Source organism: Chroicocephalus ridibundus, chromosome 8, assembly GCF_963924245.1.
Source record: "Chroicocephalus ridibundus chromosome 8, bChrRid1.1, whole genome shotgun sequence".
In the NCBI taxonomy this organism is placed as follows: Eukaryota; Metazoa; Chordata; class Aves; order Charadriiformes; family Laridae; genus Chroicocephalus; species Chroicocephalus ridibundus.
The window spans coordinates 4,305,025-4,321,624 of record NC_086291.1 but is presented as its reverse complement, the minus strand read 5'-3'; the positions used below and the strand labels follow the sequence as shown (position 1 = coordinate 4,321,624).

At 45.1% G+C, this 16,600-nt stretch overlaps 1 long non-coding RNA gene across 1 annotated transcript; it reads right to left on the bottom strand.

Annotated features, from left to right (window-relative positions):
* Positions 1 to 1,474: 1,474 nt before the first annotated feature.
* LOC134519606 (uncharacterized) lies at positions 1,475 to 5,935 on the bottom strand. The gene is made up of 4 exons (XR_010072260.1): positions 5,598 to 5,935; positions 4,363 to 4,456; positions 1,958 to 2,311; positions 1,475 to 1,854 (listed from the first exon to the last, which is right to left on the bottom strand). It is a non-coding gene; the product is annotated as an uncharacterized LOC134519606 (long non-coding RNA).
* Positions 5,936 to 16,600: the final 10,665 nt, after the last annotated feature.

The window sequence follows — 16,600 nt, the reverse complement described above, 5'->3', positions numbered from 1 at the left end:
AAACAGGATACATATATTACATTTCATAAAGGCAGATAGTGAGTTGAAGCAGCCACCCTCCAAATGGGATTTGATTCTTAATGTAGCAAAGACACAAAAAAGGGGTTTGAGAGGTGGGGGGAGGCAGTGATTGGGTTCACAGGAGCCCAAAGAGGCTGAAGCTCAGCACCCAGAAGGCTGTGAGAAAGTGTCCACGTAAGGGAGATGTTAAAGGAACTGAATTATCTCTTCAAACCCAGCAGGAAAAGAAAATCCCTTTCAGACTTTTGCATCCTCTTATTTTCAATTTACCCGTTCTGCAGCTAACGCCATTTTTGAAAAATATGTTTACCCCTTTGCTCAGAGCCCCCATCCCTGGAGTGGGGTGGCATCCAGGGAGCTGCACTCAAAAACCCCTTCCAGCCCAAGAAGCCTCTCAGAACTATTTTTTTTTTTTCCTTTTCAAAACAATATCGTTTATAGGAAAACCACTGTGGGTTTGGTTTTCTATTTTTCCCTTCCCCCTCTTAACTGCCTTGCACCCCGTGAGCTCTCGGGGGGCATGAAAGCATGGCTGCTCGTCCCGGCGGGCAGATCACCCGTCCGACAGGTCCTGCCGCGGGAATTCAGCTCACACTCCCGCTGATGTGTGAGTCTGGAACAAATCTGGCTCACTCGCCCCGCGTTGGCTGCCCTCCGTGGGGCTAAGAGGAGTGGAAAGCAGTAAAATCTCCTTTCAGTCTATAAAAATCTGCAGAGATATTTGGAATGTGCAGAGGGAGCAGATCTCCCGAGTAAACCAGAGCAATGATTAAAATAGTCACTTTTCTGACCATAACCGCAATTTAAATACTGCGGCTTTTGTTTGCAGAATAGCTATGGTTTATATTCTAGTGACAGTCACACAACTCCAGGGGTTGTTTTCGGAGTTAGTGGCAAAAACATGTGGTTTGAATTTAAAGTCTTAAAGTTAGAGGATCAGCGTTACTCCAGCAAAGATATTGCCAGTGTCTCCGCGAGTCATAATTTTAAATCATCAGGAACCTGAACACTCCTCATTAAATGATTAAAGGGAACGGTAATGAAAAAGCTAAAAGAAAGGATAAATACACAGCCATATAAGCAGGAACATCTATTTTCAAAGCAGAAAAAAATATAGCCATCCTGACAAAGGGCAATAAACATCTCCAACTAACTCACTTCTTTTGTTTTCGGCCGAGAATGTATCTTAATAAAGCAACAAATTGTAGATGGCGGGGTGAGATTACAGCTTTTCTAGACTAGGACTAGAGTCTTCCCATAAACAGGTTATTGCTACGGGTTACGGTCACAATTAACTCTGTATTTATGTCCTGCTTTCTGAGAATAAAATGACCCCCGAGACGAGGTGCTCTGATGGTGAAGTTTGCCGTCGGGGTGGCAATTCCCCGTTTCTTTACTGTGAGCTCCGTGTTCGCATTTTCCCCAGTAACAACGGCTTCAACTCAGCCCTCCCAGACGTGAGCCCGTTCCTTTCTTCCCTCCCAAAATAGACAGCGGGACACGCAGCTCGGAGCTGGGCCGGGTTTTGCAGGGCATCATCAGCATAGAAGGGAGAGGAGCAAAGATGCCTTCCTTCCCAGCCCTGGCTGCATCGCTTTTGTCACCCGTTTGCCCTCTCTCGGTGCGAGAACATACCTCAGCTGAGCTGCCTTTTCCTTCCTCAAAGTCAGGCAGGTCATGGGCTGCCCAGTACTCCGGAGCCATTTTGACCAGTTTCAGCAAGTCCTGAAATGGGAAGGATCACGGTGACCAAAGACGTTGCCAGTCAAACCCTCGGTACGTTGTGTTTACAGGAATTGCACTGGGTGGGTTGCAGTTTCGGTCTTTCAGTGCCTGTTTGGGAGAAAAAAATGCGAAAAAAATCAAAATAAAGAGAATATTAAAAAATGGGTAAATGTATTGACATTTGTCATTATGTAGTATAGGTATTACGTACTATATATAAATATAAATACGTGAGGCTTGCTGCAGGAGGGAGAGCCTGACTGTATCGATATGTTGGCAAGAATGCAAGGGCTATATTTGAAAAGTAGAAAATAATCCGGTGAGTCATCTTCCGCACGCTTTGGCTTGCCATCCTCTCCCATTTTCGCTTTGACCCGGGAGGGCAGAGCACAGAGCCAGAGAACAGGCAGCGAGATGACGTGGCGCGGCTGCGGCGCTCTGCTCCGCGCAGGGAAAAGCACCCGTCCCATCCGCAGGCGTTCCTGAGGGATGCTCAGAACAAGTCGGAAAAATGTCGCTATATCACAGGCGTTGTCATGCTTTGCTTTCAACCAGATTCCACCACCTAACAGAAACAAGCAGATTAGGATACCCCTCAAAAGAAGTGATAATAATAATAATAATAATAATAATAATAATAATAATAATACCGATGGCACATAAAAACGCAATGCCTAAAGTCACTGCAACGCCCAAAGTCACTGCATTTCTAGTCCACGGGTAAAGCAGCCATGCGTTACCTCGGATTACGCACCGAATGAAGAACAAAATTAGAATAAGAAACTGGAGGCAGGCGAATTAAATATGAAAATGAAATTTCAGATTGTAACATTGGCAAATGTAAAAGAGGATGTTCAGCCTTAGGCTCGGTTACAGATGACCCGTCCATGGCATCTTGTGCAAACTGGATCAGTTAGTTACCTCCCCGAAACGGCTCTTTTCCAGCAGACTTCCAGGGCCAGGCCATTTCTTCTGAAACAAGGGTGCTGTGGTCTGCACAGAAAGTGTCTTAATGCGACTGACCAAGGTGGGCACCCAAAGGCAGAGAGATGGACCCAACAGCTGGGTCACCAACCTCTCTTCCAGATGACGTTCCGGGGCTCTGCTCTCCCAGCTGCATTAACAAGATGGTATTTAGGAGGGGGCAGGAGTGCCCACAGCATCCTATGGGCACCGAGGGCTATGGCAGGTGATGCACTGCTCCCCAAAGTTGGGTCCTGGGCACTTAACTCTTCTGCAGTGACCCTTTGCAACCCGGCTGGAGACACCCTCTACTCTCTGATGTCCCTAAATACGAAATGCAATCTCCAGGAGAGAGCCTGCCTTCATGGTTTTGTATTGATCTGCTGCTTTCCTGGAGATGGAGTCTGGCAGTCCTGGGTCACCCTGTTCTGCTCCACCACTATGGAGCACCAAATCCCTGCATCTCACCAGCACGGGGCAGCTGTTGGTCAGACTAAAGGAAATTTGAACTTACATATGTATGTACACACATATGCATAGACACACACACACATATATATGTACATACAGATACACAAGATTGTTTCTAAACCTCTATCATACTAAAAACCAGTTCCTCATCAGTATTTCACATCTAAGCACCCAAGACATGACCTAGATAGAGGATTGTAATGAGCACAACACCTGGGCTACACAAGGGTAAGTCTCTCTTTGTCCCACCAGTGTCCTCTCCTTACCCAAGCTCGACTACCTCATATAAGCCGTAAGGCTTTTTGTGAACTACCAACATACTATGCTCATATTTAGGATATCAATTATACTTTTTATGCAGGTTATGATCCCCTGTGTGCTACCAGTCCTACAGCATCCCTACGCGGGGCCTTAGTAACACCGCTGGGTGCCCAGGGTATGTTTGCAAGAGGAAGCTTTCTCCCCCAGCCTGCCATCTCTCATTTTGCCAGCTTTCACTTTGCTTCACGGCTTTTCCCATCAAAAGGAACAAGCGTTTTTTCTTAAAAAATTGATTGAAGTCTTAAGACCTGTATATTAATACACTTTTTTTTTTTTTTCCTTTTGCACATTGGAATGAGTTATCTCAGAGATGCATCAAATCTGTCTGTTTCTTAATTTATCTTCTCAGTCCAACAGCCAGCCGGAATCACGCATGGGCCACGACGACCCGAGGGCTCGGTCTGAGCCTCAGCTTTAGGTAGAAGAACGTTCCCTTTCTACTCTGCGTCCACACGCACACGAATTATACGTACAATATGGGTGCCTGTTAAACGGTAGCAAGTGCTTCAGCGCACTCGCTGAAGAGGTTGTTTATTAATAATTCCTCCCTGCATGAGAAAGTAACCGAGTGCTCAGTCCAGAAGTATCCCCAGGGCCAGTTTGGTTTTATTCTGCCCTGTCCTTGGTATATCGGTGCTTTGGAAGTGATAGCCCCGGTAAGAGGGCTGGTTCTGGGGCAGTGTAAACCCCTTCGGTGTGCTACTGGATGCCTTCCCTTGGACAATTGGTATTACAGAGAAGCTACAAGGATGTAATATATTTGGAACGGTTGATTAGAGGAATATTGCTCGTACAGGCAAAACATAACATTTTTAATCCCATCCTCGTTTCATTTTTAAGGAAAATAAATGATCTCTGTACCTTGGCATATGCGTCACGTTGAAATGGCGCCATTACTCCGGACAGCTTTTTCCCAATGGCTCGCATAATATGGTATGAAAATCATGTACAGCTCCTGCATTTGTATCTCAGAAGGAAAATAAAAGGCAGTTAAATTATAATGCAAGAACTAAGCTATGAATGGATGTTGCGTTCAAGGAGTCTAATGCTTAAGAAGGGGAAATGACAAGATTCTTTTTTTTTCCCCCATTCTAGATATTTTATCCTCGCAACAAGCTCAACCGTCAAATGTTTTGAGAGAGGTCAAAACTAGTCTATCTGTCTTTTTTATGCGAGTTTGTGAAAGGAATCTCTCCTCGTGGAGTTGTACAGGAATTGACACGATAAACCTAAATGGCTCCTTTACAACTGTTAGGGTTTTCTGTAAACACATGCTGTCCTGCCAGCCAACCAGCTTCAAAGCCGGGTGCTGAGCACAGCAGATGGTCTACCCTGCCGATACACATGCTACTAATTCATATTTCAATACACAGCTTTGCTGCCTAAATGAAGCCACTGCAGCTTACAAAGTTTTAAAACTTCCCATAACTGGTAATTCTGGGGGGGGTTCGATGGGATGGGAGGGGAAGGCTGCAAAGAGAAGGCGACCAGGTCTAATCGGAATGGACATTCTGGAGGCGGTTGTTGCGCCGTGATGTGTTGTAAACATGAGTCCTGCCATGCAGTGCCTCCTGCCAAATGGAAACCATGGCACGGCTGAGCTGTGTTAATAGAGGAATAAATAAAAACAGAGAAACCAGCCCTGCACCACCCAGGAAAGGTAAGTGGCGATGAAAAATAAGGCTACTTGCAGCAGTGGTGGTCATAACATCTTGTCATCAGCGTGGCCATGAGAGAGGATAAGGATTTTCGCAGAGAGGCAGGTTTTTGGGACGGAAGCAGGATAATGTAGTATCTCAAACAGCTGATTTGACCCCTCCATGCACCAGCTCTGCTACTGCTGCTGTGTGCAGGAATACATCTTGGCATCGACATTTCATTATAAAAACCCTTTCTCCCTTAGCTAAATTGGATCCCATCCTTCTCATCTCCTGCAGCATCCAGTTATCTCCCAACAGGTTCGGGTAAGATAGTGCAGTAGAAGATCATCGTCTTTCCACTTGGCTGCCAGAGCAGGATGTACGGGCAAAATTGTTATTACACTTGGAAAAAGAAAGCAGCATGGAAAAAATTAGGTTCTTGGCTTTTTTTCTGACCTTACGACCCATGGAATGCAGGGTAGCACGTTTATGATGCTGAAGGTACCGTGAACATCACAGTGCACAGACTCCCTGGGGCTCCCGGCTCTGCTTTGCCGAACCTGCCTGGAGCCAGCCGTGCCGTCACCGTGTCCTGCGTATGGGGCCTTTCGGTGTCACCAACTGGTGGCTCCGAGGGTGAAGCCGGGAGCAGCCACTGGTCAGCCCTGGGGTCCTGCTGCGGCTACTGCTGAAGGAGGACATGGAGACAGGCAGCTGGAATCCTCAACACCTCCGCAAATCCCTCAAGACTGAGACGTATCATGCGTTTGGCCCGAAGTCCTCCTGTTGCTGTATTAACTTCTCTCCTCCTCCATCACTGACAACTGCTTACACCAGAAAGAAAAAAAATAGAGCTAAAGAACAGAAGGAGTAGTGATCGTCTGCGCAAATAACCCCCCTCCTTGCGAGGGGATTGCTTCTTTTATTTCTCTCGTTATGGTTTTATCAAATGCTGCGCCTCCTCCACTGAGCCGTGCTAAGTCGGGCAACTTCGTCAAATTCAACACTAAGTAGGAGCAGAACCTCCTTCTTAAATTCATTAAATCTTCCTCCCAAAGGAGAAATGTGAATTAATAGTCACCTTCTCATTTTATTTCAATTTACTCACTTTCTCTTCCAGAGACTAAGCTACAGAGATATTTCCAAATCCACAGTTTATTTCTCTGGCCATAATAGAGAGGGGAAAAGAGTACCAAAATGGCCCTAAAAAAAGAGAGAGCAGCCGTTGCTTTCATATACCATTTTGGCTTTCCTTCGTTAAAGACTCTCAGACGCGTAGTTGGGTTTATTCTTTCAAAACAGAAAAAAAAAAAACAACAAAAATTTGGAGGTCTTGTTTATTATTAAAGGACGGAAAACTAAAATCAGGAATGGCTGCAGAAGACACTCACACTGTAGCTAATAAGAACATAAATCAGAGAGGCTTGTAAGAGTCTTACAACTTAATCAGTAATTAAAAAATACTAGCATGCAATTAAGGAGTGCCCTTTGGTAAGCATGCTGTAGTACATGAATTAGCTCTACGCAGACACACACGGAGCACTGCAATAATACAGTATTTTTATATCCCAGGCACAAATGCATGTGTGCGTGTGTGTATCACATCGGTGCAAGGTAATGCACAGGGCTCTGTGTGTTGCCTTTTCAAATGAAAAAAAAAATCTACTTACTGTAACTCAGATAACTCCGTTCCATCTAGATTTAAAACTTTTCCCTAGCACACCTGCTGCCAAGCAGGGGGATAAAGGCACGGGGAACATTTCCAGAGGGAGAAGCGGAAGCTAATAAGAAACAGCCCCATATCCCTGCATTTTCCCTGGCCTGGCCGCCGCGGTGCAGGGCTCTGCATCGGGCTTGGGACAGGACACATTGCAACGGGCAGGGGCACCGTTTCTGATGGATCAGGGTGTCTTGCCTTTCAGACCTTCTTTTGGTGACCTAATCCACTTCCCAAGTCTCGTTTAAACAGGACTTATTCTCACGTCAATTGGAATTGCAAACCAAATCCTGCCACTTGCAGTTCGAAAAGCATTTCCCCACATCCAGCTGCTTCTCTCCGTGCCCACAACTGAAAGCAGTCATTGGCAAACACAGCATTACGCACATTTTGGGGTAGCGTGGCCATGGTACTCAACACCGTAGAGGCCAGGAACCACGATGTTGAAGAAGACCTAGAGCACAGCAAGTGAACGATAAGAAGATGGATTGACCAGACAAAAGATGAACGGCAAAGCGACGCAAGCTCACCACGCAATTCCTCACAGCTTGTCTCGTTTCTCCTGCAGACAGGGTGTTTAGATCGGGAATACATTTTCTAAAATTCTCCTCCTTTCTTACTTTCTGGAAAATCCTCCCAGAAAGTCTTGGCTCCCTGCAAGCCCCGGGGGGGTCTCAGGGTGCTGCTCGGGTGGACAAGTGGCTGCGCTCCCGCCTGGAGGCAGAAACCACAGCAGCAAAAAAACAGATTTCACGGGAAGAGCAGGGGAGGGGAGGGGTTGGAGAGAGGAGGGGGGGGGAAATGATGAACAAAAAAAGCTGGAAATGTGTTAGTTAACTTCGTGTGGTTGTTCGAGCCACTTCCTGACACCCGAGCGAGTCATCTGAATTTAACACATTTCTCTTTTGCATTTTGCAGCTCACCTTTAAGAGAGCACAAGGCGGAGGAGGTGGGAATATATGGACTTCAGCCCTTCCCATCAGTTTCCCCCTGTTACTTTCAAAGATTTTCTATTTAGAAAGGAAGGCTTTTTTTTTTTTTTTTTCCTGCTGTTCATACATTACACATACTTCCCAGCCAAAATATCTTGCTTGTATATTTTTTTAATTTAGCCTACATTACTCAAAATTGCTCTAAGAATAATTAAAGAGAATCACTTCCCCCTGCCTCTTGGATTTACCTGACTTTTTTATTTCTGAAGAGTGTTTTTAAGAAATAACCATTAAAAAAAAATAAAGAGAGATCAACAATTAAAGAAAAAAACAGCCCTACATCCTCCTTCTTGTCTGAATCTAATGAAAATGTTTAAACTGCACGGATATTTATCCTTATGAAAAACATATGAACAAAACAAAACCCCCAGTATTCTGGTGAGATTCTGTAAACAGGACAAAATGTTAACTGCGGAAATATATCATTTAAGACCTTTATTTCCTTCTAGCTCTTTCCAGGCACCAAACGAGCTTTGCATGCAGATTTCGTTTCAGCTGGGTGGAATCATTCTCATAACTGTTCTCCAAAGCCCGCGCTCTGAGGTCAGCCCCGCTCCTTCTGCAATGGGATAAATATTAACAAGTGTGACTAACCCATTCCTTGCGCCCTTCTTAAATTTTCCAGAGTGTGTCAGCAAGCATGAAAGCCAGAGATCAAAAAACGCGAGGGTTTTATTGTTGGAACCGGATGGGAAGAAGGATGCAATATAGGCAAAGTCCCAGCACCTCGGAGAAGCTGGTCTATAACACCACCAATAAAAAAAACTGAGGGAATTACCGGACTGCAAGAAAATTACCTTGCCCTCCTGCTCAAAAATGAGGACATTTTCACTTGCTGCCTACACTAACATTTTACAAGTGCTGGACCAGTGCCCCAAGAGCAAACCTGGACTTTCAGTGTAGGTCCCTAAGGACCCAGGGGAGGAGAGAGGTGGTGAGGAAGGTGTGTAATACATCTTGGTGCCTCCTGGGCAGAGGCTATGGGGCTGCGATGGCCTCGAGGGCCCATGCTCACTTCTGTTGTTCTCTTCACAGCTGCTGCTTATGAAGTTTCATGGTGTCATGGATAATCTTCCCACGCAATGCATCCTTCTGTGAACCGAGCTGCCCTCCACCCTAAGGTAAGAAGACCAACACAGGTCTGGTTATATCACCCAGATATTTCTAGGAGGGAAAAGTCTTAGTCTAAAAATTCTAAAAAATAAAGCCCCTAGAGATGCTTATCACTATTGCAGTTTGATATCTGTGATGCAGAGCCCAGTTTGGAGAGGCATTCAGATGCACAAGCCAAGAAGCTTTGCCCATACTCCATCGAAGGATGAGAAGGTTGTAGATTGCACTTCTGGTGAGCGGAGCATCAGGAAGGGAGTGAAAGAAAATAAGGAGGGTTGTAAATATCATTAGCGTCTATCCCACAGCTTTCCGGACCAGTTCTGTAGACATGGGGAGAGCAAGGGGCCCCCATACACCCTGCTCGTACCAAAAGTTTGTCAAAACCAGATTATAGCCCTGAGAATATTTCTCTCCAAGGTCAGGTCTAGCTCCTGGTGAAGCCAAGGAAAATTCAAAGCCAGCTGAAAAAAAAAAAAACCAAACCCAGAAATGACGAACAGAAGTATTTAAGCCTGAAAGAGGTTTTATTCACGTGATCAACCAAAACCTGGGCTCATATGATTCAAAGCTGCTCACTCATAATGCACAGGCCTCTTACTTTCCACAATGTGTTTAATTCTCCTACACATTCTCTCAAACGAAAGGTATGCCCCAGATTTCAGCACCTCCATTGTGTCAACCCCACTGACCCCACAAGCAATCATCTCACTCAGTCTGTTTCCACACCTGGCTTTCTTCTCCTGCAGGATGTCAAACTGCAGAGTAGAATATACCCAAGAACGTATGCTTTTCTCCCTCCATCTTTTGAGGCACTTCAGCTCTAAACCCAGCAAAGGGGTGTGCATTTTTTTGGGTCACTGGGTTTACAAATTACAAGAGTTGAAAAGGAAGATACATGAATTGTGGTCCTGACCTACACAGTTCCTGTTGCACAGCCTTGTTCCACCCTGGCACAGCGATAGCCAGAGCTTCTGAAAGCATGAAGGGAACTTGGGATGAAGAGAAAGGAGGAGGAAAAGGTAGCGTTTATTGACCCCTTTGTATCTCATAGCCTGTGACATTTGCCGTGACTTGCCAGATTATGTGAAAAACTTCTGCAGATGCTGTGAAGCAGAGGTGGACCTGTTCAGAGGTGATACTTATGAAAACAAGCCTCGTGCCCAAATCCCAGATCTAAAGCCCTCTTGTTTTTCCAGCCTGGGAAACATTTGGATTTGGGTTTCTCCACTCAATAGCTCCCGATCTCCTAAAAATTTCTGGGTGTAAATGGACAGATACCCAGCTGAGTCCAGGGAGAGTCAAGAAGGAGACACCTGCAAACCAGCATTAAATGCTCTGCAGAGCTCACCATCTCCATTGCACGGCAGCGAGATGCTCAGCGGCAATGCAAACGGAGCCGTGTGGGAGAGGCCGTAAGGAAAAGTCCCAGGAAACCTCTTGCAACTTGCACAATTTTTAAACTTTGCCCAGTTAAACTGTGGTTCCATTAAACTTTCCTTTGGCTGGCGAAGGAGTGGCCGAGTTATTACGGAGAACAGCCCTGAGCAATTAAAAGTGAGAGCAACATTACAAATCTAAGATTCGGTACACAAAAATTTCTTGCAAAAGACACAGTCCTATGGAGTTATAGCCTACCCAAATGGGAAGAACCAAATTAAATGAAAAAACATATTGTATATTATCTTAATTTATATATGAGATTTTAGACAGTTCCAGATTTCTGGATTAAATACAATACCATGTGGCTCCATTAAGCCTCACTGGCCTTTTAGAATATTATTGAAAGAAATAATATATAACAGTTTGAAAGGTTTTTGGATGCTTGGTGGCATCATTATGCAATTTATTAATATGTGGGCAGAGTGACTAATGCCTCTGAGGATATATTTTTAGTTTCAAAAAAATAAATATAAAAAAGAAAAGCGTGCTTGTGGGGGGCCAAGAAGGAAAACCAGCTACAAATGGGTTTGTGCTAGCAGCATGTGATGGCATGCATCATTCTGTCTGTCCCTCCATAAGCCCAGCGCCCAGAATAGAGCACTTCTCCTTTCACTGAAAGCATTTCCAAAGGGGCCCAGAAGGCCCCAGCTATTGCAATTTGGTAGAATTTGGGTATCTAGCTCCTTTTCTGGCATCTTTCCTCCATTTTTAAGGCTGAAAGGGACAACTCAGATCAGCTAGTTTAACGCTCAATATAAATCCCCCAGAAAATAATTTCACACGTTCACTCGCTAATTGAGCCTACTACTATATGTTTCACCAAAGTCATCTGGGCTGGCCTCCAGTTCTGATTTCAAGATGCAAAAGGATGACAAATCCCCTGCCCCCTTCAACAGCCTGTCCCAGCAGTCAGCCCCTCTCCCTTCCCAATCTCTCTATTTTGCCTGTCTTAGATTTCCAGCCATTGCATCTCGTTATGTTTTCCTCCATTAGACTATAAAGCCCTTTTGTACGCGGTAGTTTTTCCTCCAAAGGCATTTACTGCACAGAGTCAGGTCGCTGCGTGATCTGCTTTTTTGCTAAGTTCACCAAATTGAGCTCCTTAAGCCTCTCTCCACAAGATTTCCTTCTCCAACCCTCAAATCGTCATTGTAAAACCGAACCATAGGCTGAGAGTTTACAGCCTCTATCATGAATTCAAGTCCCTGAATCTCAGGTTAATAAAGTCTCTATTTTTTAATAAGGCTTCTGTGAAATGACTCGAAATAGTCCCGCAGGATGTGTTATTTGGAGGTAACTATTTCCACATGGGCTGGAGGGACGGCTCTGCGAGCAGAGCGTGGGGAGAGCGGTGGGAGGGCTCTTCCCTCCTCTCCTTCCCCTTTTCTCCAGCCTTTTTTAGTGCTCTCCCAAGTTGCGTTTTCAAAAAACCAGTATGTTTCTTGGAGGGTCCATCCCGGTGGACATTTCCTAGACCTCGAGGAAGAAGCAGCGTGATTTCACCTCCCCTTGCACACGGGGAAACCGGCTCCCGAGGAAGCTGCCTCCCCCCAGCACGAAACCTGCCCAACGCCGGGGCCAGGAGCCTCATCTCTGGCGGGAGCGGACGCACTGACAGGGTCTTGGCATGTCTCGCTCCGCAAACCGCTCCTTCCCCGGGCCCAAAGAGACATCTATAAAATCTTTCAAGGCTCACCAGAGCCCCTCCTTCCTCCCAAATTAATAGGATTAAAAACAAACCCTGGGGTTTTTCTTCCCCATCCTTCTCCAACAGCGGTGTCCACACTTTGGAGTTGTTTCTTGCCATTATTAGTTGCTTTATTTGCTGTTTGTTAAATGACAGTGGAGGTTCAGAGGGGGTTTGGGTCTAGATCTTTGAAGAAAAAACCCCGACGTTGCCAAAAATTCAGTGAAATGACAAGACATGGTGAGTTCTAGACAGTCTCCCCAGGCGCTGGAGCTATGGTTCACTGCTCCACAGCGTCTGGATGGGATAATATCCTGCCTTTTCATCAGTCACATTTGATTTGTATGTGAGACTACACATCAGATGAGGAGTTAAAAGATATGCCAGTTCCGTTTCCTTTACGTACCCCACAGGGACAAATTTGTTGTCCCAAACTGAAACCAAAAATTTCAGAGGCAATCGCGAGTGATAAAATATTCGAGTGAGTGAGGTCGTCGCCAGCCCGACCACTTTAAACCTTTTTCCCTCATTTGATTTGTTTAATTTTCTGTTAGTCAGCTTTGCTCCCGACATTTGTGATCCAAATCCTTTGAGATACATCATTCACTTCAGGCCACTTTCCATCGCCTAAAGATGCCTACACATGTCGTGAAACCCTCCTGTGACTCCTCCGCTAACCTATCTTCACTATTTGCCTTCAAAAAAACCTTTTCTTTCCCTTTCTGATGAAAGACCACCAGTTTAAAAGCAAGTGTGAATAGGTGATACAATTAGAGTAAACCACCTAATGAAGTGACCTTCCTTTCTAGCTGTGAGTTGTCCACAAAGAACATCTAGAACGTACGGATTAGAAGAACTTGCCATTGGTTAGTGACCCAGCATCCTGGCACTGGTGTTGCACCCAAAAGGTAATGTAGGCTCGTGTAAGGAGCCCGCAAAGTCTATTTGATGAATAGGAAATTTGGCAGTCACGTGTAAAATTTAAATTTTCCACGTGGCAAGCATGATTGTTCTAGTATTGTTAAAAATACCTGCACTAGGCGAGGCCTAAGAGCTTGGTTGTTTGGTGGAAGCAGGCAGGAAAGGGTCAAAAATGCAAACACGCTTGCATGGAAAGCAAATAAAAATAATCTTTGAAGGGAAAGAATATTAATGGATGTTTCCTAATGGTCACCATTCACCCTGTTCGTTCTTTGCACTCCACTTGCCAAAGGCATAAGGTTTTCATTTTGTTCATGGTCAATGTAATGTTTAGAGTTTCATCTACTTGAATGATTCTTCAGGGACTGGTTGCAATAGCTACATTTTGGGTTTAAATTGCATTTTTTTTTTTCAAACTACAACTGAATCTTACCAAGGAGTGAAACTGGAAAGGATAAAATTAGATTCCTGAACCTTCATCCCTTTTTAGAACCAGACATGAAAAAAAACTGCATCCAGTTTTGTTAAATATTTTTTCCACATCTGGTGTTCAGTCAAAACCATAAGAAAAGTGCTGGAAATCTCACAAGAAGTCTCGTACTCTTGTGATTTCCAGTCCAATTTTTGCAGCCACAGGAGATCTGTATAGTTCAGATAAGAATCTGCAGCAGAAGCCAAACCCAAACTGTGAACCTCCTGAGGCTCACCCCACCCACAACAGCTTATGTCTTTACCCATCATTTGCAGCAGATGTTCTCCCAAATTCTCCAGTGAGATAAATTCCATTAAAAGTTTCAGGAGAAAGATTATAAGATACATACAATACAAAATAAAAGTGTCCAAAGCAGCTCATCGTGGCCCATTAAGCTATTGTTAAAGACCTTCATACAGCAGCGTCTATTGATTAGAGCGGTTTGCTTATCCTTACTACTCGTTTTTCCATGCTGGGCTTTGGGGGCTTTTTGATCTAAAGGCCACTGACGTCAATGAGAGTATTTCCATTGTCTTCAGCGGGCTTCGGATCAAGCCCTTGACAAACTGGTTCTCCCATAGGTCAGTCTGCAGAGTGTGGGTTTCTGCCAGCGGATTGTCCCTAGAACATTTCACTGTAGATTTACAGTCTTTATAAAATTTTTAAATGAAGTTCTATAGTTAGATTCATATGGTATATCATAAATTACAGCAGAGTCTGCAAGCTTGGGTTTGAGGGCTGCTTGGTTTTTGTTTTTTTTTCATTTGGCTCTCGGGGAACGTATAGTTTTTTTCCATAAGAACTTTTCTCCAAATGCTAATTTTACCTGCTTTCTGCTATTTTGCAACAGAATGCGTGCATTTTTCACATACAAGGCTCTCTGAGGAAGGTCGTACCTGTGGCAGCGATGGCGATGCGAGCAAGCAGGGGTCCACCACCCACCGTCTCCATGCTAGCCGGTAGGGCAAGCCGTGGCTTTGGGCTCTCCTTGGTGCTACTCAGGCTAGTGGAAAAAAAAAAAAAAAAAAAAAAACCTGAGCCAAAAGTTTCAGATTACTTTTCTCCCTTAAGATGTAGTTAAAGCTGAAAGTTGATTTTTGCCCATCGGAAGAGCATCTTATGTCCGACTCCGCCATCAAACCCTTGAGGGACAAACCCCTGGGCAAGGGACGATCTCCACGCAGAGCCTTGCACACACAAACACCAGTTTTCACTGGGACCTCTACAGTTTTGACAGTTTTTTGACTTCCTACGGTGGCCAGAGGGTGTGACAGCAGGAGACAAGGGACGGCCCTCAGACACCCGCGTCCTAATTCAGATTCCCCGTCGCCAGAGCCTAAATTTAAGAATTCAAGCAGCATTACCGTGCCCATCTGCAAAGTGGGAGCAATAATCCCACAATACCTTCTCAGAAATGCTGCGAGGCCATGAACTCTGTCTACACAGAGTAGTACTGTTCGGTAGTAAATGAAATCTGTTTTCACTTCCAAGGCTATGGCATAAATTACTATAGGCAGCAATCCAGCCTAGCAGGCAATGAACTGGATGGGGCCCACTCAGTTCCTTCCATCTTTAGCTTTGATTTTCATTGTTCTGTTTCATTAACAGAATTTCCATGTCTTTTTTCTTTTCTTCCCCACCCCCCCCACCCCCCCTCCGTTGTAATTTTTCTAAGCTGTTAATTTGCCAGCGGAGAGAATGGCCTCATAATTGTATACCAGCTCCTCCAAAGCACCCACAAGAATCTCAACAGTTTTTAGCAGACTCAGCGTTTCCCTCTGTACTTCTCAGCCCTCGTATATCTAGAAAAAGAGGCTGAAGAAAGTCTGTTGCTGGGTTCCCACCAGGGGACCATAATCTGGCCACTTGTTTTCTGCTCAAAATGAGCAGGTCGTGTCCTTAAAATCAGCACAAGTCCTCTCAAGTCAACGGGGCTGCGGCAATTGGCACCGCTGGTTTTGAAGGACATAAATATCACCCCGAACCAGGCACCGGCTGAGAACATTGTGATTCACTCAATTCTCACTTTTATTCCTTTTTTATTTTGAAGGAAGGATATTGTTTCTGCTCAGGTCACCTCTGCATGACGGAGAATGGAGGAGATGCTCAGGAAAACCATAAGGGATAGCAATATGGTTCAGGGGACTTCTCCAGCTCTCCCCTTTGCCCTCCCATGTTCCCAGTCCCTAAACCCTACCAGGGACCAGCTCCACTCTTGGCCTCTTCCCCGATCACTGATGTCAGAGGCTGCTTTTACGTTGTGGATGAACAGATGTTTCACCACCGCTAGCTGCCCCCTCTGATTCATGATTCATTTGAAAGAAATTAACAGCAATAAATTTGATTCAAATCCTACTTTTTCGCCAGTAGCAGAGTTTGTGACTGCGTACGAGCGCTCCCACTGGAAAGCGAACTGGGAAGATAAAAATAGATGAGATGAATGAGAGATTACAGGATAAAGTGATGGCCACTTACCAGCCGAACAGGATTCGCCGCTGAAGGCTGACAAAGTCTCTGCTGACTTTGGGGTTTAGCAGCAGAGAATCTGCTCCATAATTTGTGTTCAGCCAAGCTCTCTTGGAAGTAACACCTGACCATCCCATATTTCCTTGGGGCCCTGGAAGAGAGGATGTTGGACGCCAACATCTGCAGGTATGGCATTGTACAAGCTCAAGCAGGTTGTATGACCCAAGTTTTAGGGAGTAGGGTGAGAAGGGTGGCGTGGAAACCAGCACCTAATGCATCCCCTGTCTTACCTGCCTCCTCCCAGACATCATTAAATCCTCACCCAGGAGGCTCCTGGGGGGAATCAAGAAAGGGCATGTAGCAGGACATAACTTGCCCACACCTGAATGCAAGATTTCCGCTGCGCTTTGCCTATCACAGACACCCTGTTTAATCTCCACTTTCGAGATACATTCAGGCACAGAAAGGTTAAGAAATCAGCCCGAGTCTCAGAGCCAGAAATAAAGCTCATTAGTCCTCCATCCACAGGGAGCCCTTTGCTTCCGTCTCATCCGAACTGCCATACGACAACCGCCGTCAAAGGCATCTCAAAAGAGATCAATTTTATAGCGGTTTTACTCTTTGAAAGCACAAACAGGCTCTCCATTAGGA